Source organism: Dromiciops gliroides, chromosome 5, assembly GCF_019393635.1.
Source record: "Dromiciops gliroides isolate mDroGli1 chromosome 5, mDroGli1.pri, whole genome shotgun sequence".
Taxonomy (NCBI): domain Eukaryota; kingdom Metazoa; phylum Chordata; class Mammalia; order Microbiotheria; family Microbiotheriidae; genus Dromiciops; species Dromiciops gliroides.
Window position 1 is genome coordinate 27,359,359 of NC_057865.1, and position 23,802 is coordinate 27,383,160.

Consider the following 23,802-nt stretch of genomic DNA (forward strand, 5'->3'; position numbering starts at 1 on the left):
TCTCGAGCTTCCCGTGTGTACCACACCCAGGGCTCCAGGTACCCATGCCCCATGCTCTGTGCCCAGGGACCTCTGCATGGGCTACACCAGATGAACCCGGGATCCCTCAGATAGATCCACTCAGGGCAGAGGGTGCTGGGGTGTTTTCCCCCAGCGGTCTGACCTGGCATCTTGTACAGCCCACAGGGCCTTTGGGCTCAGCTGAAGTGGAGGGGGAGAGGCATCAGCCCCTCACACAGAAAAAACCTTGAGGGGCCAAGGCTTTCTAATCTCAGTCCAAAGTAGGGTCCCCTAAATCAAAATAAATTTCCACAACAACTACTGACAAAATATAGGATATCCCAGAAGTCTAAATGCAGTTTTTAGCTACTAAAGCTTAAAATTTCTTTTTGTAAACAATATTTATTTTTTACAATTACATGTAAAGATAATTTTCAACATTATTTTGTTTGGTGGAGCAATGGGGTTAAGTGACTTGCCCAGGGTCACATAGCTAGTTAGTGTCAAGTATCAGAGGCCAGATTTGAACTCAGGTACTCCTGAATCCAGGGCTGGTGCTTTACCCACTGTGCCACCTAGCTGCCCCTCAACATTAATTTTATTTTGATTTGAAATTGTTTCTCCCTTCATCCCCCTCCCTTCCCCAAGATAGCAAGCAATCTGATATATGTTATACATGTGCAACCATGTAAACACATTTCCATATTAGTCATGTCATGAAAGAAAACAAAGGACAAAAAAGGAAAAAGCCAGAAAAAAAAACAAAAAAGAAAAGGTGAAAATAGTATGCTTCTATTGTACCAGACTCCATAATTCTTTCTATGGAACTAGATAGCATTTCCATCATGAATCTTTTGGAATTGTCTTGGATCATTTTATTGCTGAGAAGAGCTAAGTCAATAACAGTTGATCATCACACAATATTGTAAAGCTTAAATTTCACCAAGACCTTGGAACACCCTGTATATTATTGACATAAATCATCTGTGTATTTATGGATCCAACAAGTCACTTGGCAGAGGGTGGGGGAATGGCAACACGTGTATAATCTAGGAAGAGAATTGCAAGACAAGTTTTTTTGTTTGTTTGTTTGTTTTTTGTTTTGTTTTGTTTTTTTTGTGAAAGTAACCTGTAAGGTCAAGGTCAAGGTTATCAAAAAATTTATTTGTTGGCTATACTTATGTGCAAGGTAGAATTTGGAGATAGGTAAGACCACATGTGTAGAAATTGTAATCTGGGTTTGGCAAGTGTTTGCAGGCTTCCAAGTGGAACAGGGTAATGGAAAGTGTCTCATTCTCATCTGTTTCACTCTTAAACCTGCCTCTCTAGACATAGTATAAGAGTCAGAAAGCCTGAGGAATGGGTGGGAAGGTGGGGGGGGTGTTCCAGGGGTTAATATTCATGACTTGATATCAACAGTCTTAATTCACAGGGCCCCTCTGCTAAGCTGGAAAAAGAGGCCACTTCTGATTCATTAGCATAAAAATATTATAGTGAAAAGTCTGCTGCTGAGTGAAATTCCAGGGTTTTAAAGAACATAGTTTGGGGAAACTGATTTTCTATAATTGAATCATTATTATCTTTTTTTATTGCATAGGACAAAATAAATTTTTGTGTATGTGAGAAAACTGTTGAATCACTGACACCAAAGGAAACAAAAATCTCTTATACACCCTAATCAAAATTGTCAGCTACAGTTGGGTCACACATACTGATAATTATGGGAAAGACAGAAATGATACTTTTATTTTCAAATGAGTTTTTTGATGCCTTTTGTCTTTATATCATAATTATTTCTTATTATATTCATTATCCCCAAATGAATTCACTCTTGTGACAAAGAAAAACATGTTTGCTAAACCAGCTCCCACAGTGACCAAGTCTGACTATAGATCAAGTATTCTGCATCTGTACTCCCTCATGTTTCTTTCAAAAGGAGATAGATCCTTCCACAATTATTCTCTGGGATCAAGAGTGATTATTAAAATGATCCAGTTTTTTGTCATATTTTTTTCCTTTATATCATTAAGCATATTTTTCCTGGTCCTCCTTATTCCATTTGGCATCAAGTCATGGAGGTCTAGAAAAGATACAATTTATCTCTCAGGTCCCAAGCAACATCTACTATATATATATATATATATATATATATATATATATATATAAATATATATATATATATATATATATATATATATATATATATATATATGAATCATATTTGGGAAAATTGTCTGAAGAAGATCTGAAAATCTTTGTGGATTATGAACCAAAGATGAATCTATCAGACTTCATGGTTGGGCAGCAAGTATGATAGTATATAAGGTAAAGCTAGTCAGGGAGGAACACCAGCCCCTTCATTTTTATTGATGAGGACCATGAGACATCTAGAGTCTTAGTGACTTCCCCAAGATCACACACTAATATCTGAGGTGAAATTTGAGTTCAGGTCTTCTTGACCTGAATATTATACTATTAATTTCTGTTCAATTAAATATATGCTATTTCACTTCTTTTCTTTGTCTGAGTCAGTTGGCATGACAAGCTACTCAATGTCCAGATCTGAGTTAACTTCATACATTCCCAATTTTCAAGAATGCATTGTTGTAACTGGCTGGTTGCAAGTGACCCAGAAAAATAAGATATTATTTGACAATTCCCACATTTTGGACCAGAGACCTAATTGGTTGGAAACTGATTGAAATAAGGGCAATGTTATACTGACTTAAGAATAGTACAATGTCTTGAATAAGGCGTATGATATTCCTCTGTTCTCTATCTGGGTCAGACCACATCTGGAGTATCAAATTCCATTCTGGGCATTATGTTTTTGAAGATTGTTGACAAGTTGAAGTTTCTTCTAGAGAGAGAATGGTAATCAGGATGATAAAGGGTCCCAAAGCAGAATACAGTGAAGGAGTTATGGATGTTTAGCTTAAAGAAGAGAAAACTCCAGAGGTGTCAGTGTCTATCTGAAAGGCTGTCAGGTAGAAGGAGAGTCAAGTCTGCCTGGCTATAAGAAGAACTAGAATCAAAGGATGAAAGGTGCAAAAAAACATATTTAGGCACAACTTAAGGGACATTTCCCCAAAGGTTAATGGGCTATCCAAAAGGCTAATGGGCTGGCTCATGAACTAGTGGGCCCCCCCTCCCTTAAGGTCCTCTATCAAAGGCTGGATGATAATGTTGAAAATTTGTAGAATGACTTCTTGGTCAGGCACAGATTGAACTATATGGCCTTTTAGGTTTCTTTCAAACCTAAGGTTCCCTGGTTCTAGAAACATTTTCAAAATATCCAGAGTATTCAAAAGCTTTTCCTCATTGACCACCCATTTGCTGTCCATGGTGCTGTTTCTTTAACTTCCATCATGTTTTGTCTGCAAATGAACCACTTTGTATTCGGACTAGCACATTTTTTTGCTTTACTTATTGCCTTTCTTCTTTCCCACAGTTCAGTGTGTGGGTGGGGGTGGGGTGGGGTGTTATAAATGCATCCATCATCAAAGGAGTATAAAGATATGCATAATTTATATCTGACAACCTGCCAATCCTCACTACAAATCTAATCTGCTATACAACTTGTAGACCTGAGGAGTACATGAAAGAACCTTTATATCATACCCACCAAGAGATAAGATGATTCAAGTGGCATAAATGTCTGTTCTTGATGAGATGTGAAGATTCTAGGGCAGCCTCCTGTGAGAATAATTATGACCATCAGGTGGCAGGGAAATAGCAAGGGGTGGCTATGGAGGATAGCTGCCATGTACCTCCAGAAACCCCAACCTAAGCGAGATGAATATATAAAGAGAATATGGAGTGGATTGGAGGAGAGAGCAAACCTGGCTTGTGTATACACACATGCACCTTTAGATATATGGAAAGTAGAAATAGTCAAGGTAAGATAAAGCATCAAAATTTTAAAAGCAGACAACATACCATGAGAGGCCCATAAAGACAAATGAGATTCTGAGTTGAGAAGTAGATCCTTATGGCAGGGTAGCAAATGGAAAAACTGGAGAGGAAAGTGATGAAGAGAAGTGGCAAGGCAGGTTGTCAAAAGGCAGCAAAGAGAGAAATAGCCTAAGAGAAATGATTTGAGATATGGTACCAATTTGTGAACTTCAGTGGCATGTCATATCACAAGTGACATATCTGCTATTTCATCCTTTCCAACACTGGTCAACTTTTAAACAAGATGAGAAAACATTAAGCACATGGCTCCTGATGAATCAGGAAGAATGGACTGTCTTTGGAAAATAAAGCAACAAAGCATGATATTGTCAATGGGCAGGTATTTATGACAAATTCCCTTTAAGTTGATTGAAGTTTTGCAAATCTGTTCCTAACATGAGCATTGTGATGGGATTATCCAGCTTAGCCCGGGAATGGTTTTCTTTTTATCTAGATTCTCCCCCCACCCCCACCCTTAACATTTAAACCCACCAACTAGAATGCTCAATGGAAAGTCTGACTATTGAAATGAAGCAGAGCCTCAACAGTTTAGACACAAGGCTTAGTTAGCTCAATAAAAGAAAACATTAGTGGGGTGGGGATGTGGCTGGCTGGCCATCAAGCTGTGTTATGTTTCTAAGTTTGTACAAAGCTTTCAAGGAAAGCAATTAAAAATAGCTCTTCTGTATCACTGGCAAAACACATGCCATAATCATGAGAAGGAAAATGGAAGAGACACTCAGTAAGAAACTGAGGATGAGTACTCAGACACAAGCTGAGTGAAGTACACAAAAAGTTACAAAGGACATTAAAGTTTAAAATCCTCACTATTATAGAGAAGAAAGATGTATTTCTAAGACAGGAAGCTTTCAGATTAACAGTGAGCTCTGCTCTCACAGGCCAATAACAGCTCTTAGATTTCTTGGGAAGATTTTTCCATTCCATTCTCCTATACCCCTTCCCCCAAGCAATTTCCCTTCTATTCAGAACTGTGCCTCACAGAAAGGAAGACATGCAATCATATTCTAAATAACTGAAAAGAAAAGAAAATTGTCTATGCTTTTTCACTATCGCCCAATTAACTTTTCTCTTTTTTTTTGTTTAGTGAGGCAATTGGGGTTAAGTGACTTGCCCAGGGTCACACAGCTAGTAAGTGTTAAGTGTCTGAGGCCGGATTTGAACTCAGGTACTCCTGACTTCAGGCCGGTGCTCTATCCACTGCGCCACCCTAGCTGCCCAACTTTTCTCTTTTCTAAACAGGTTTCTATTTGGTAAGGCTGGCATGGAACTTGGGGTCCCTAGGACCACTACCAATGTTCAGAGCATTATTTTCTTGTTCTGAACATATGTTCCATCTGATCTAGGAGATCAACCAACCATACACAGAACATTGACACTTGTTAGCACTTACAGGATCTGTGATTTCCTGAGGTTTGGTACTGCCTGCCACCACAGAGATCATGGAACTTCTGTGCTTTAGTAAACAGTTCATTGAGTAGTTATAGCCAAAATAATTCATCAACTTTGGTTTGAGCTCTCTGAACCTAGAATGGCTTGTCCTCAAACTTCTGGCTGGCTCCCTACTTAAAGTCTTTCCCATTGGGTAGTTGGATTGTACTGACCTGGGCTGTTGCTCTGCTGGCACAGTGACTATAGACCCAGGTTACCTTCATGTAGCAGGGCAAGAAAGAAGAGGCAAGAAAAAATGAAGGGAAGGAGAAAGTGAAGGAATGAAAGTGGTTTGTTGTTGTTTTCTTTTCTTTGGGGGCAATGAGGGTTAAGTGACTTGCCCAGGATCACACGGCTAGTAAGTGTCAAGTGTCTGAGGCTGGATTTGAACTCCGGTCCTCCTGAATCCAGGGCCAGTGCTTTATCCACTGCACCACCTAGCTTCCCCCTAGGTTTTTTTTTTTAATAAAAGTATTTTGTTATTTTCCAGTTACATGTAGAGATAGTTTTCACATTCCTTTATATAAGATTTCCAATTTCCATTTTTTCCTCCCTCCCCTTCCTCCCCCCCTCCCCTAGACAGTAGGTAATCTGATATAGGTCATACATACATACATACATATATATATATATATATATATATATATATATATTATATACACCCACACACACAATAACATCTAACACATTTCTGCATTAATTATGTTATACAAGAACAATCAGAGCAAAAAGGAAAAACCTCAAAAAAGAAAAACAACAGCACCAAAAACAAAAGAAATAATATGATCCAATCAACATCCAAATTCCACAGTTCCTTCTCTTTCTGGATTTGGAGAGCCTTTTCCAAAATGAGTTTTTTGGTACTTTCCTGTACCATTGTATTGGTGAGAAGAATCTAGTATATCACAGTTGATCAACACATAATGTTGATGATACTGTGTACAATGTTCTTCTGGTTCTGCTCATCTCACTCATCATCAGTTCATGCAAGTCCTTCCAGGTTTTTCTGAACTCCTCCTGCTAATCGTTTCTAGGTTTGTTTTTTAGATTACAAAGAGCTTTACATACATTTTTGTTTACCTATATAATAGGTCCTATGAATATTATAACTCCTCTTTTACAGATTATTTACCAAGTTTTTATTAAGTGTTTACTTTGTGTCAGTCACTGTGTTACACACTGGGGATACAAAAACAAAATGAAACAGTCCTGCCCTCAAAGGGCTTACCTTTTATGGGGAACATGTATTGCTCTAGAAAGGCTGTGGCTGCTGTGGAGCCAGCATTCTAACTCAGGTATTCTGTCTGCATCCAAGGCCAGTGTTCTCTCCCCCTCCCCACCATTATACATCTCTTCCTTTGGCACTCAACACATCTCTTTCTACAATACAAAGTGACAGTGGGAGAATCTTGAGGGATATCACTTGTCTGTTTCTTGTTCAAATAATAACGTTCAAGAAACAAACAAATGAAAAAAAAAACACAACAAAGCATAGTATTTAATTTGACAAACAGACCCTTTGGGTGGGAAATGTAGCTTGAAAGCTATTGTATTTTCCTAGAAATTGTCAGATACCATTTTGTTCCATCTGTAGGAGTTGCACATCTCTGGATTCCTCTGGTTTTCAGAAAAAATGAAAACTACAATAATGTTTACTTAGATTTAACTTTTAAGACCAATGATAAAGAACCGTATGTGATATGTGTACTTTGGTTAAGCTTCCCCTATCATTTAAAATAGAGAAACTGAGACTTATACAAATTAAATAACTTGACCAGGACCCATAAGATTACTGCATATCATTTTTGTCCCCATATAAAGTCTAATTGGATAAAATTATTGTTACCCTCCTTATTTTTCACAAGTGGCCTTTTGATTCCATTTGTATAACTGCAACATAGTATCCATAAAAAGTTTGACTCTGTAGGATTTATAATCATTTCCCCTCAGACAGTGTTAGCTGCCTGCATTAGCTCACCCATCTTCCCAAAATAACAGGACAAAGATTTATTGACCATTTCCCATCCTGAAGGAATAATATGACCATTAACATGCCATTTGTTCATTCAAAAGGTATTTATTATCCTTCTATCCCAAGCTTTTACCATAGTGTCTGGTATATAGTCATGGCTTAATAAATGACTGACCTATTAAGTATTTACTATGGTGGAAAGAGCAGTGGTTCTACAGTCAGAGTACCCGAGTTCTAATCCTGCCTTTTGCCAGGATGTGTCACTTTGGGGCAAGTCATTCCAACTTTGAGGCATCCAGGTCTCAGTTTCCTCATCTGTAAAGTAAGGGGGATGATGTCCTAGTTTCTTCTAGCTTCAGTTCTCTGATACTTTGTGCCAGAAATTATCCACAGGCTACTGGAGATACAAAGACAGAAATAGCAGATGCTCTAGTGATTTTCATATTCAGTTCTTTAATTACAGAGCCTCTCCCCTGTTTCTTCACAGTTCCATAAGTTTACAGGTATTACTATTCCTATTTGGCTCAGAGAGGTAAAAAGAGGTCTTCTACAGTCACAGAATTAGGATAGTTCAGGACTAGAACTTTAGGCCAGATGTCCTAACTCCAAATTCAGAGCTCTTTCCACTATACCAAAATATCTTTAAGGACCAAGTCAGCTTTGTCAAGTCTAGTGAGGTCATCTACTGGTTTACTAAGAACATATTCATAATATCAAGCACCATACCACATTCATACACGTTCAAAGGATACAAGGAAAGGCAGAACACAACTCTTGTTCTTAAGGAGTCTAATAGGGGGAATCAGCATGCAAACCACTATGTACAAACCAGATACAGATAGATTAGAAGAGTTACTAAAGAGAGAAAAGGCAATAGAATTTATGTTTGGGAAAGACCTTGTTGCAGAAAGTGGGGTTTTAACTGTGACTAGAAGTGAGTCAGGGAAGCCAACAGATGGAGATAAAAAGGTAAATTCCAGGTGTGCGGAACAAGCAGAAAAATACCTGAGTCAGGAGATAAAATATCTCATAAAAGAACTAGCAAGGAGCAAATGTCACTGCATCATTGAGTGCATGGAGGGGAGTAATGATATAAGAAGACTGTAGTGGTAATAAATGGTCACAACATAGAGAGCTTAAAAGCCAAACAGGGGATTTTATGTTTGATTCTGGAGGGAATAGGGAGACATTCAATGCAGGAGAAAGGCAGAGTGAGAAGGTCAGACCAACATTTTCAGAAGATCATGTTGATAACTGCAGTTGTTTTCTTACTGTTATTTTAGTCATATCCAATTCTTTGTTACCCAACTTGGTATTTTTGTGGTAGAGATAATGGAATGGTTTGCCATTTCCTTATCCAGATCATTTTACAGATGAGGAAACAAAGGTAAATAGGGTTAGGTGACTTGCCCAGGGTCACACATCTAGCAAGGATGGGCTGGAGTACAAAGAGACTTGAGGCAGAGAGTCCAATTAGAAGTCTGTTGCAATAGTCCAAGCATGGGGGGGGGGTTGGTGAGATCAGCATCATGATGGTGTCAGTGTCAGAGGAGAAAAAAGGACCTATTGAAGAGCTATTGCAAAGATAGAATTGATAGGTCTTGGCAATAGATTGCATATCGAGGGAGTGAGAGAGAGGAGTCAAGGTGACACCTAAATTGCAACCTAGTGACCACAAGGATAGTGGTGCCCTCAACAGCAATAGCCAAGTTAGGAAGAGGAGAGGGTTTGGAGGGAAAAATAAGGAATTCATGCATGGACATAATTAAATTCTATCATAATATAGAGTGAGCTATCCATTGGGCAGCTGGAGATATTTATTAGACATTTGAAAATGCTCATCCCCAGGAGGTTTGACCACCAGAGGTTGCTTTCATTTGTTTATTTTAACCAGAGCATCTTGGGGAAACTAGCAATGTGTAGAGGGGAGAGGGTCTTGTGTGTCACGCTCAGCTTTGCCTCTCTACCCTTGCTCTGCTCTTCTCCTACTCCACCACCCATAGGACTTGTGCTCTTCTCTCCACCAATCCAAATCCTTCAAAACTCAGTTCAAATCCCCATCTGTCTCCATGAAGCCTTCTTTGAGTGGGCAGACCATGTGTATCCTGGAGATCACATTAGTTGTAACGCCCAAGACAAAAGCTCGAGTCTTAGTCCTGTCAGTTGCTAGATGCATGACCTTAGATGGCATAATCCAACAAGTGTTTATTAAGTATTTACTCTGTTCCAGGTACCATGGTAGGGCCTCAGGAGCTTCCATTCTACTTGAGGGGGGGAGGTGATGCAACATGCAAACCTATAAGTGTACAACTGAGTTGTTGTCATTGTTATCATTGTTTGTCCTTCATTCAAGAAGAGGACCATGATAATGGGATGGTGTCATTGACTTGCACTGAATTGGATTTAAGTGAAGGAGGGCTGTGTACGGTCACTGATCTCACTTTCTCCTCGAGAGCCATCTAGATCCAGTGGCAAGATATACATCAGAACAACTGGAGATGGCCTCAGATGTTTAAGGCAATTGTGGTTAAGTGACATGTCCAGGGTCACACAGCTAGTAAGTGCAAGTGAGTATTGGAGGAGAAAGACAGCACCAACAGCTAAGGGCCCAAGTCATGCCTCTTAGACCTCAATTTTGTCACATGACTTTAAAATGATACCAGCATCAGATTAGAATATTTCTGATGTCACTCCTGGGTCTAAAATCCATGATACTATTAATTTGGCAAAAAGAATACCTGGGTTCACAATCTGCTTCTAGAATGTAGTAGTTGTATAAATCACATAAACACTCTGAATCCCAGGCCACTCTCTAAAATTGTGATCTGCAGGCAAGTTGATGAATAGGACATGTCCCAATGCATGCTGTGAGCATGAGGTAGTAAGGTATGTGAAAAGCTCTCTAGTCTGAAATAAAGCTCTATATAAATGTGAGTTATTGTAGGATGTGCTCGATCAATATGTGGGGGTTGATTAAATGAGTAATGGATTTCTTTCGGAAGCACCAAGAAGATATCTTCTAGGTAGGAATGGTGGATTTTTTTCACCTCTGAATCTTTCCCCATGAATGTCAAGGGTGGCTGTAGGAACGTCAAGGCTACACAAGAGGGGTCAAATGAGGAGCAAAGCCGGATCAGCAAGTCCAGGGGTCTGCTCTGAAATCAAGATTCTCCTCACTCACCCAAGCAGGACCAGAAGGTGTCCAGGAATCTAGACACTTCTAGATCAGTGGTTTTCGACCAAGATTTTAACCCTTGGGGGTCTTTGATCTAGAAGATACATTTTATTTCAATATAATTGTTTTCCCTTTTATCTTAGGTGTTTTTATTTTATGCATTTTAAAGGAATTCTGAAAAGGGGTCCATAGGTTTCATCTGACTGTTCCAGAGGGGTCCAGGACACCAAAAATATTTACGAATCCTTGTTATAGCTGTCCTCATCTATTCTGGGATAATCCTGAAGGATTCGAATTTGCTTTTGGCATCATCACCACCACCATCATTGTAGTTAGCACTTATATGGTGTTTTAATATTTGTGAAGTGTTTTAATTTATATTAACTAATTTTGATCCTCACAACTTCCCTGTGAAGCAGGGTGCTATTATTGTCTCCATTTTACAGATGAGGAAAAAGACTAAGAAAGGTTAAGCGACTTACCCAGGGGCACACAGCTATTAAGTGTCTGAGTCAGGATTTGAACTCATGTCTTCCTGACTTCAGGTCCTGTACTCTGTCACAAGAGTTTAGAATTGTTGCATGAGCTCTGAAACAGACTTGGGTTTTATAGATTTAGAGTGGGAAGGAATCTCAGGGGGTCATATAATTCAATGCCTCTGTTTTACAGATGAGGAAATTGAGACAAGGGAGGTAAAGTGACTTGTCTGCAGTCACTCAGCTAATAAGTCAAGTCAGTACTATGTGTTAGGGCGCTGTCCAGATGTTAGAGACACAAAGAAGGGTAAAAACCATCTTTGCCCTCAAAGAGCTCACAGTCTAATGGGAAAAAGCAACACACAAGCAGCTATATACAAATAAGTTATATCCAGGACAAAGTGACATTAATTAACAGAGGCTATTCACATTAAGAGAGATCAGGAGGGGGCAGCTAGGTAGCGCAGTGGATAGAGCACCGGCCCTAGATTCAGGAGGACCTGAGTTCAGATCCGGCCTCAGACACTTGACACTTACTGGCTGTGTGACCCTGGGCAAGTCACTTAACCCTCATTGGCCCACAAAAACAAAAACAACCAAAAAAAAAGAGATCAGGAAAGGTTTCTTGCAGAGGATGGCATTTGAGCCGGCACCTAAAGGAAGTCAAAGAAGCCAAGAGATAGAAACGAGGAGGGAGAGCATTCTAATTATGGGAACAACTACTAAAAATGTCCAGAAATCTGAGTGACTGGCAGGATTGAACTCAGTTTCTATGATTCTAAAACCTCCTTTCTTCTCACATTGAGTGATTGATTTTATGAGAACAGGCATTTCACCAATGGCCCAGTGTGGTTGTTTTATCTTCTAATCTTTCCACGACTCAGTTTCCTCATCTGTAAAGTTAGGACATACTGGCACTATATATATAACTCCTGAAGTTAGTAGGAAAGTATTTCATAACCTTAAAGCACGATACATTTGCTATGTCTCTTTCTAAGGTGTGGCCCACATCCTGACAGTATGAGTGGCTTCAAGAAGATGATGCCTTGTGCCCGCTCCAATCCTTTGTTTGATGCCCTTGCCCCAAAGCTGCCCTAGAGCTGGGAGCATATACCTGAAACCCAGCTTCTGGGCAGCTAAAGTGAAAGAGCAGAGCCCATCTCTTAGCTATGGGGAGGACCCTTTACTGAAGCAGGCATATGAGGGTGGGGGGGGCACAGCAGAGCATGTCATCCTGCACTCATTTTGCAGAGGATTGTTTACAAGGGGAAGAAATGAAATCGTTTAATTACTATGCTATGACTTCCAGGTAATTAATGCACTTCAGTATCATCATATTAATTAGAAAGGCTAACAAAAATGTCAGGTTGGGCTGGAGCCTAGAGATATGGATGTCTCAGTGAGCTCCATCTCTGCAGATGGGAACCTTTTGGCTCAATTGATCTCCATATCCTTAGCCCTAAACATTTTTCATTTCCCAAGGACCGTTAACAAGTTGTATTACCCATTAATGAAGGGTTCCATGGGTTTTATTGGGATTTCAAGCCAATATCACAGCCAAAGAGGCCCATTAACTCAGAATTGATAACCATATGAAGGCACGGGAAGGGTTGTGAGCCATATATGGTGTTATCAGTGTTAGCTGAAAATCAACTTTGCCATTTGCCTGCAATCATTTCTCTTTTAAATCAGAAACAGGGGCAGCTAGGTGGCGCAGTGGATAAAGCACCGGCCCTGGATTCAGGAGTACCTGTGTTCAAATCCAGCCTCAGACACTTGACACTTACTAGCTGTGTGACCCTGGGCACATCACTTAACCCCCATTGCCCTGCAAAAAACAAAACAAAATCAGAACACAAAGCTAATGAAACAAGAAAAGAAGTAGTATGGCAGTGATTAGAGATTTGTCATAAGGGCTTTATAATAGAAGTTTATATGTATATATGGTCTATACATGCTTGTATATATACATTGTTATATATACTTACATATACATATACATATATTATATAAATATATGCTTATACCACATGCTTAGATAGTCATTATATAAGCTTATATACATATATTCTATATACATATGAATAAGCTTATAAATTCTTATGTACATAATTATACTCATTGCTTACATACATGTTACGCATGTTTATATATTACATATACTTGTATATGTTATATATGCTCACATATACACATATTATATGCGTTTTATATACATAGATGTGGTTATTTACTATAAGTGCTTATACATAAATATTTGATTATATATATGTTCATATATACATGTAGTATGTATATTTATATGTAGATATATTCTATGTACAACATATGCATATATTTTTCCCCCTTGATGTCATAACCTTCTACATAGACCTTTCTTGACCAGCCAGTCCCTTCTAACAGAATCGATATTGTATGACATTTGTATCTTTTATATGTGTATGTGTTGTCTCTACCAATAGACTCTAAGTACCTCAGGGGACAGAGGCTGTTTCATTTTTGTGTTTGTATCTCTATCACATAGCACAGTTTTTGGCATGGAGATTAGGTGTTTAATAATCGTTTGCTATTATCTGCTTGCTATGTTCCTCCATAACATCTTCCTTCAGTGCTTCTGCATGAAGGTGGTGATGATCCAGGACACTCGAAGGCTAATGCCAATGGAACCATTTCATTTTAAGGGAAAACCAAGTCATGGAGGGTCATGGATCTGTTCTAGTTGATGGAGACACCGAGGGTATCCTAGGTCATTCCAGTGATGATTCTTTCTTTCCCAATACTTTGCTTTATTTCTCCTTTCATCTAATGCATCTCCTTATTGCCCAGTCCAGAGAGTTCAACTCTATTGCAGTGGCCTCATTTGACCTGGTGTTAAAAATAGTTCCAGTATTTTCGGTTGGAAAGCAGATGGAATGGGGGTGTTCTTTCTGATCAACAAAGAAAGATGATGTATTTGAAGAAACTTTTAAATGACTTATTTTAACCTTATAAAAAATATTGTTAGATAATTTAATTCACTTTGATATGTTTTACTACATGATAGTGCCTTGCTCTACCCCCCCCACACTTTTTGTCCCATCTTCTCTTCTCTCCTTCCCTTTCCTCTCCCCTCTCAATCCTTCCTAGCTCTGCCCATGTCTTTATGATGGGAGGTCTATCACGTTACCTTGCTTGGCCGTGTAAAATGAGAAGATTGCAAAGGACTCATGATGGACAATGCTATCTACATCCAGAGAAAGAAATGATGGAGTCTGAACGCAGATAAAAACATACTATTTTCACTTTCTTTGTCTTTTTCAAGGGTTTTTCCTTTTGTTTTGTTTCTTCTTTCACAACATGGTTAATGTGTAAAGATGTTTTACTTGATCGCATATGTATAACCTAAATCAGATTGCTTGCCCTCTTGGGGAGGGAGGAAAGGAGGGAGAAAAATTTGGAACTCAAAATCTTATAAAAATGACTGTTGAAAATTATCTTTATATGTAATGGAAAATATAAAATAATATTTAAAAATCAGTAACAAACAAAATAATCAATAAGATGAGGTTAAAGGCCTAGCACTCTCCAATGACCCTTCTGGCCCCACATCTATGATGCTATGATGCTTCCATTATGACCTGAGGTAAGTCACTTCATCTCTGTAGGTCCCAGATTCCTCCCTCATCAAAAGATGGGTTGGGATCCAAAGTTCTTTAAGGTTCCTTCTAGCTTCAGATCCATGAACTTAAATAGAATCATCAATTTAACAACTTTGGTAAGTTCTACCAACAGTGTCTTTATTGCTCTCAGTGAGTGAGGTAGAAGGAAAGGACAAGGGTTTTGCCACGTCATTTGAGCTCATAGGGTTGAGAACAATCAAATTCATAGGAAGATAGATTTGGAGCAAGAAGAAACCTTAGACACTGTCTAGTGCAACCCTTTTATTTCATAAAGAAAAAACGAAACTTAAACCCAGAGAGGTGGAGTGATTTGGCCAAGGTCATCTACAAGATAACTGATTTAGAGCTTCAATCAACCTTAGAGGACATTGGGTATAACTCCTTCATTTTTACAGTTGAGGACACAGCATCACCGAAAAGTGAAATGACTTGCCCAGGGTCATGTAGCCTGTAAATGTTTGCAGTACAGTTCGAATCCAGGTCTTCTTCCCAGCACTAAATCCAATGCTTTCACCATTACACCATGGTGCTTCTAAATTTGACTCCAGAAACACTTATTAAGCACCTATTATTATTTGCAAAGTACTTCAGTAACAGAGGAAATAATTCACCTCAGACATCTGGCCAGACATTTTCCAAAAAGAAATAACAAGTTGGCTGAAACATCTTAGGATCCCTTTGAGGGAAAAGGGCATATTCTAATGGGGTTGGTGAGGTTGGGAACATGAGGGAGAGGTGATTTTCCAAGCTGGGCAGGAAGAAGGAACTCAGATAATTGTCAAGGAGCTTATGGAGAAGAGTTTAGCTATTTTCACGATTAAGATTCTTTTATGTCCAAAGGCCATTATGCCTGGAAATGTCCTGTAATGCTGATCATTTATTAATTCTGTCTGTCCTGCTCACTCCTACCAGAAATCACTCATTTCCCAGAGCTGTTAGCTGGATGGAGTTCTTGGCAATGGGACACTTGCTGGGTACAGAAGGCACTCAGATCTCTAAATTAGATCCTAAACCAGGGAAACAAAGTCCAACTAGGTATAGTAGTGCTGAGAAATGATATGTAGTGAAGCCCCTATTTTGTTTTGTTTTGTTTTGTTTTAGTGAGGCAATTGGGGTTAAGTGACTTGCCCAGAGTCACACAGCTAGTAAGTGTTAAGTGTCTGAAGCTGGATTTGAACTCAGGTCCTCCTGACTCCAGGGCCGGTGCTCTATGCACTGCACCACCTAGCTGCCCCAGAAGCCCCTATTTTGTAACTTCTGTTGGCAAGAATTAAATCTTGTCCCCAAAATGAAAGCACAAATTAGGAGAAATTAATGAAGTACTACTAGAAAGTATTGGATTTGGGGTAAGGGTAACCCGGGTTTTAGTCCCACCACTGATACTTACTGTGTGACCTTCAGTAAGTCATCTGGTCTCTCTCAGTCCCAATTTCTTCATCTGCCAAATGGGGAAAATAATGCCTATAGTGCCTATCTCACAGGGTCACTGGGAGAACCAAAAGGTTGCCCCTGATATTGCTCAAGCACAGGTCTTGCATTACCACTACCCTGGTCAAAAATCTCCAATAAGTCTTTATTCCCTCTAGTGCCCGAGTTCTTTACTGTTTTGGGTTGTTGTCAGTCAAGTGAAGCCTATAGACCTCTTCTCAGAGTCATGCTTTTAAATATGTGAAACAAAATACGTAAGATTAAAGTGAAAACCAATTATAGGGAAATACAGTTATTAAAATATCAAAACAACAACAGTAGTAGTAGTAGCAGCAGCAACATGCATGTTCACTTGCCCTGGATTAAAAACCTTGCCCTAGGATAAAATACAGACACTTCTGCTTGGCATTTCAAGACCTTAACAACTTAGCTCCAGTCTACTTTTCCAGGCCTATTACATACCACTCCCCTTGATGCCCTATCTACAATCCAGTTAAAGTCAACTCCTCAATATTCCATCTTTCATCTCCATTCCTTTGCAGAACCTATCCTCTTTGTTTGAAATATACCTCTTCCTTATCCTGTTGCCTTTCATATATTCTATGTTCCAGCCTAATTGGATGACTGTTGCCCAATCTTGCAATGACTTTTAATTCATTTAACCATGAATTAAAAGAAGCCTCATTCCTGAAATCAACCCCCCACACACATCTTTCATCATAATTTTCTCATTTAGGAACACCCCCCATAAATGTAATGTGTCCTAACAGGATGATTGTTAGCTGGCAGCTCTATTTGTGGTGACAAAGCCTTCAGGAGCAGTCAGACAGGGATCTTCTAGAAATACATTAATACATTCTTTAAAAACAAAACAATAAACATGGAAAATTTCAACCAAGGAGACTTTGTGTCAATAAATAGCATTCTATTCCCCATGGGTTATTTTTCTTAGAAATCCATCCAATAATGAATATCATTAGCTCAATAATTCAACAGATAGTACATTAATCTTTGGGCCAAAAGCAAGATGCAGGATTTCCTTGCTTTAAAAAACTACTTTCTTGGAAAAGAACAGCCTTTCAATGCTAGGAAAGGAGAGACCACCTATTTATCTCAACCCTGTCCTTCAGAAATAGAAATCACATGGCAATCTTTTTTCCCGTTTGATACCGAATCATCCACAGGGAAGCTAACGGTCTAGGCTGCTTTCTTTGAAGTCATGAACAAAGATAGAGCATAAGTAACCCCAGATAAGCATTCAAGAAGGCACCTCAGGCAAGCCAATGTGATTAGGGGAGAGCTTTGATTTCACTTACCTCTCTGTCTGGTCAACACCTCTCACTGCTTTCCCTGGCACGCCATACCAAGGTTAGTTCAGCCCAAGGCAAGGTGTTGAAACTGATGAAGTTTATCATCCTTATCCTTATGTTCCCCTTTCAGTTTTCATTTTGAACTCTTAGAGACAGCACAAATGAGAAGAATGTGGGTCAGACTTGGGGGCAGAATTTTTACCTGAGTCTCTTTCAACTCTTACACTAAGTAGCTGTGTGGCCTTGGACAAGTCCCATCTCTTTCCTATCACTGATATGTCAAATGAGTAATAATGCCTGAAATCTATACCTAATGAATGTGGCTAGGGTGAGTACAGAATGATATAATATACATAAAGTGGTCTATGAATCTTAAAGTAAATTTCAGCTGTAATTATCATTTTTGGTGGTATCACTGTCCCTGGGTTCCTCCAAAGATGATTTCTCCCAAAGCACCAACAAACTTGATCTAACCTTGAATCTGACAAGTACAGGGATGTGACTGTGTAAGTAAAACGACTAGTAACATTTAAGATATCATCTTTCTTATTTTCACTGGGGATAAAATGAGAAAAAGAGTGATTCTACTGATATTTCAGCCATCATAAAACTTGATAGGAGAATCTTCAATTATGCATGGAAGGTAACTGCCTACTATGCTAACACATAAGTTTTCCCTTAAAGGAAAGAGAGTCCTAGTGCCAACAAGCCTACTTATAGAGGAAAAAGGGTAGTCAAGTTTTGTTTTTGTTTGTTTTTTAGTGAGGCAATTGGGGTTAAGTGACTTGCCCAGGGTCACACAGCTAGTAAGTATTAAATGTCTGAGGCTGGATTTGAACTCAGGTACTCCTGACTCCAGGGCCAGTGCTCTATCCACTGTGCCACCTACCTGCCCCAGTAGTCAGTTCTTGATTAGCATATGGCTAATTCTCTTGCTTTAAGTTTATCCAAATTCCTGGCTTCCCTTTTTAGTGTATCCTGAGTTTTTGTTCATATAACTGCTTTTAGCACCTCCCTCCAATCATGGCCAGACAATGGGATGGAATGCAAACAACAGAAATGAACCCATTTTCCCACTTTTAAGGTCATAGAGCTAGAGCTAGAGGAGATCTTAGAAGGCATGCATTCCATTTTTCTCATTTTACAGATGTGGAAATTAAGGGCCAGAGAGGTGACATTAATTTTCCAAGTTTACATATCTAGTAAATGTCAGAGTTGAGAGAGAGTAGACTTGGGTAAAAATTCTATCCTCCCCGCCCCCAGTCCAACTCAATTTTTGTTCTTTCATACTACCTCCAAATAGACTTAGAATCGGAATTTGAATTCAGGTATGACTCTAAGCTGCTGCCTACCACGAGCAACAGAACTAAGAAAAAGTCAGAGGAATATGTTTTTCCAGCCTAAGACAATTTAGAAGATTGGCAGGTGAGGTCTGTGATACCAGGGTGGCAGCTGGCCCAGAGCCTGGAAACAGCACCAGCCATAGGCTTTGGAAGCACTGTTAAAACTGCAACAGCTGCAGCAGTTTTAGCAGATTTGGAAGCTCTCAGCCCAGAAATGGTAAGGGGGTCGGACAGCTGGCCAAAATAGATTACAAAAGACCCTTTGCTGGCACTGGGTGCAGCTGGTGCTGATCAGAAACTCTATAGCACATAGGTTGAAATTCGAGGGCAGAGTACTAGTACTAGTACTAGTGCTTGCAGCAGTAAGGGGACAGCAGCTCTTCTTGGGTAAAGACCAGAGTACAGACCAGGAGACCAGTGACCACACCTCTCCCTGGATCACATTAACTTGGAAATACCCAAAACTTGTAGACCTCTGGAACTAGTTCTGAAAAGAACAGCACCAAAAAAAGTTTGAAGCTTGGGACAGTTGTATGGTCTAAAATTCTAGCTGTGAAGTTTAAAATCTAATGAGTGGTCACCTTAAATTAGAAGCTTTAGCAAGAGTTTAGCCTTTTAAGTGTTTATTAAAACATATTAGAAGTTAGTGGAGAGAGAGAGAGAGAGGTGTAAAACAGCCTTTGTCTAGCTATCTAAGATTCAGCATCCATCCTCCTGTCAAACCCCAAGTCCAGAACTGAAAGACACTCACTTCTCCCCAGCTTCTCCCAGAAGCCTCCCGTGAAAGAGGAAACAGGGTCATCCACACACAGAGCTCCAAGCTAATTGGCTGGTAGCTCTGATTGGCATGACCCACAGGTAGCAGACATCACTTCCTGATGCCAATCTGACCTTTGAAACCTTCAGAGGTCACCTCATGCTTTCTCCTCATGGCAGAGCTTCCCTGCAATATCTTTCCCAGCAGGTTGGTAGCGCTCTGTTTCTCACACAGCGCTTCCCCAACTGAAGGTGAGCAAAGCCCAATTTTAACATAAAGTTTAAAGTTTAAAAAAAGGCTGGAAAATGAACAAACAACAACAACAACAACAAAATAATTTGACCATAAAAAGCTACTATGATGACAGGGAAGATCAAGACATAAACTCAGAAGAGAACAACAATATGAAAACAGCTATAAAGTCTCAAAGAAAATTCTGATTGGACCCTAGCCCAGCAAAACTTCTTGGTAGAGTTTTAAAAAAGAGGTAAGAGTGGTAGAGGATAAATTGGGAAAAAAATGAGAGAAATGAAAGAAAATTAAGAAAATACAATGGTAAAAGAAACACAAAAATGCTGAGGAAAATAACACCTTAAAGAACTTTCAACCCCCACCAAGATTCTCCCTACAATTTGCTATATTGAGAAGTTGAGTCTCACAAAAAGACTAGAAGGACTATGGCTTATTAAATATTGTCATTTAAGACATATCCATGTGTGATTTTTAGGAAAATGCAGATCTGTCACTCCCCACCTCCAAGAATTCATAAGGAAAAAGTCATTTATAGTAATCCCTATATTTATGAGTGATTTTAGAATTTTATTCAATATTATTTTTATTTATTCATTTTTTTGTGGAGCAATGGGGGGTTACATGACTTGCCCAGGATCACACAGCTAGTAAGTGTCAAGTGTCTGAGGCCGGATTTGAACTCAGGTACTCCTGAATCCAGTGCTCGTGCTTTATCCACTGTGCCACCTAGCTGCCCCATTAATATTATTTTATAGAAGATTGTATACTGGCCTTGGAATCAGAAAGATCTGGGTTCAAATTCTGCCTCTAACATTTGCAAGCTGAGCCTCTGGAAACTCTCTAAGACTAATGGATTAAGTTCTAGATGGCTTGTAATCTGACTCAGAGGTCCACTGATGAAATCAGAGATCCATGACATATTTTTTTAGTGTAACTCTTATTATAATCATGATTATTTTGCATGAACTCAGATTATTTTCATCAGAGCCTAAAACCACTTGTGAAAATGTGGTTAATCAATTTCAATTCATTCTTCGTTTTCATGAATACAGTAAAAGCTATTTTTATTTGGTGTACGACCAACGGGAAACCTCTTCTCATCTGTACATATTGCACTTTTTCTGTCCAATTATAATTGCCCCGAGTTCTTAAAGAATATGTGTAAGTGCAAATAAGTCCAATCAAGCCAAAACAGCTTTCAGTAAAACCTTGATGACAGACTGTACCATTTCAGTGACAGACTACTGCTGCCCAAAGACACAATTAGCAAAAGATGGAAAACCTCATTCTCAGAAGGGTGGTCATTAGGTGGAAGATTTGTTGGTTATGGTATTACATAGAACACGAATTTTTAAGATACTGAGGTGCTGTGAGATCATCTGAATAAGGTTTTGTTTAGTTCATTCTATTTTTTCCTATTTTTCTTTCTTTCTTTTTTTTTTGGTTTGTTTTTGGTGACCTGCTCCACCTAGCTGCCCCCTATTTTTTCCTGTTTCAAAGGTTGCTAATCCAGATATAGATATAAAGAGAGATAAAGAGATAGAGATTTAGATAAAGCTATATAGTTGGCGGTCAGCTAGTTGGCAGAGAGGATAAAGCACCAGGCCTGGATTCAGGAGGACCTGAGTTCAAATCTGGCCTCAGACACTTAACACTTAATAGCTATATGACCCTGGGCAAGTCACTTAACCCTCATTGTCCTGACAAAAAAAAGATAAAAAAGTCGCATATAGTTGTAGAATTGCACAGTGGGAAGGGACCTCAGCACTCATAGAGAATAAACCACACCTGAAAAAGTGTCCTCTAACCAACAAAGATGTTATCTGGTCTGCTTAATGACCTCTGATGAAGGTCTCCTTTGGAGAGCTATAATTGTTTATTATATTTTTTATTAGGTTGTTAGGGCAGCTAGGTGGCACAGAAGATAGAGTACTGGCCCTAGAGTCAGGAGGAGATGAGTTCAAATTTCACCTCAGACACTTGTTGTATGACCCTGGGCAAGTCACTTAACCCCAATTTCCTTAAACATCCGGGACCATCTCCAGTCATCCTGATGTATATCTTGCCACTGGACCCAGATAGCTTTGGAGGAGAGAGTGATGTTGGTGACCTTGCACAGCTGTCCCTAACTTAAATCCAATTCACTGCAATTCATAACATCATTTCCTGATGTTATGGTGCTCTTCTTGAATAAAGGACAAACAACAATCAACATTTAGGTGTTTGGTAGAGAAAGAAAGACGGAAGAAGGCTCCCTCCTTGGTTTCTTAGAGGTTTACATTACATAATGTATGAATGTTTCTTTCAGTGCTGCAGATTGTAACCATCCTTACCTGCCCAGTCCGCGCATCCATGTCCTCACAATCTTTCAGACACTTGAAGATGATGGTCATCCTCCCCCAACCCTATTCCTCATAACATGTCTTCTCTCCTCCAGATTATACATTCCCATTTCCTTAAATAGATCCTGGCATATATGAACTCAAGGTCCTTCATTGCCATAGTTGACATCCTCTGGGCATACATATCTTTTAATCAGAAAAGTCAATTCCATTCCCCAACCATGTTGGGTTAGAGTTTTTAGGTAGATAATACCTGAAAAAAAATATGGCTAATAAAGGAGCATCGGCTTCATTCTCATCTCAATTGCAACTATTATGTGTTAATCTGGGAGGCATTATTGTTATGTGCAAATAAGAAGGACCAAACAATAGTATAACTGATGTGAGTCACAGTGGTATGGGATAGAAACTTGGTTCACTGAATTTACACAGAAGTAACGTGCCAAAGTACCCTCAAAAGTTAAATCTTCCATTATACCTCCTATTACCCATTTATCACTTAAAAATGTTATGTTCTTCTTGGGAAGAAATGATTGTTCTCAGATTTAGACTCATCCAAAATGTAAGCACGAACCATGGTGTGTGCTCAAGGAACCTTATTAACTAAGTGAAGAATTTTCTTCCATGGGGACCCATTGGCCCTGGCACAGCAGAATGGAGAATAGATCTCATACAAGTGCCAGTCAAAATTTGACATTAGCATCCATTGAAGTAAAAAGAAATTCATCATTTTGAACCTGCTATTATTTCCAGCTTTGAGCCAAGTGGCATGAAGGCTTCAGAAAGAGTACTTGGAGTAAGGTTAAATATTAAATGTAGGCTGAATAAGGGAGGGGCTGGCTCTGTTTAATTGTCCATGTAGTGACCTTGAGGTAGATATGCAGAGAATTTAAAAAGTTAATAGTCGAGTAATGTAACTTCCCTCAATATCCCAGCAAGTGTCTGCTGGGATTTACAACATTGTTCAGGGATTTGATTTGGCCTTTACGAGTACTTCCACTGGGCTAATGCTTATGTAATTTTTCAGTGGTCAGGAACATAAGTCCCCGTTAATGTGGACATAAAGATACCTATTCTTCAAGCTCCTCTTGAAAGGAACAAGTTTCAAAAGAGAGAACTAAGCTGAAGCTTTAAAAAATCTTCTTTAAAAGGGGGAGAGAATGGGGCAAAGAGGACAGAATGCTTGCCTTTAGGTTCCAGCCTTGCTGTCGACAGTTACTAGCTAGCTGTGTGACTGTGGTAATCTCTCTAAACCTTAAGCAACTCTCTAGGACTGGGAACAGTGGGAAAAAAAGCTATATTTGGCGGAGGGAGCCTGGGGTTCAAAACTTGGCTTTGCCATTTGCTACTCTGTATACCTGGGTAAGTCATTTCACCTCTCTGTGACTTGGTTTCTCCACCTGTAAAAATGAGAAAATTGGACTAAATGGATTCTGAAGTTACTTCTGCTCCTGATCTATTATCTGATGAGAAGTTATAGGTGGATTGCAGCAGGTAAAGAAGGTTGTCATACCAGCAAAAATCCTAAGTCCTTAAAATGAAAGGTTATGATACAAAATTATGCAGATATATGTGGAAAATATACAGGTATATAATTAACATGCAAATTATACACATATGTCTGCGTATATATGCACATGCAAACATATATGTATATGTGCCCATGTACATGTGTATGTATATAC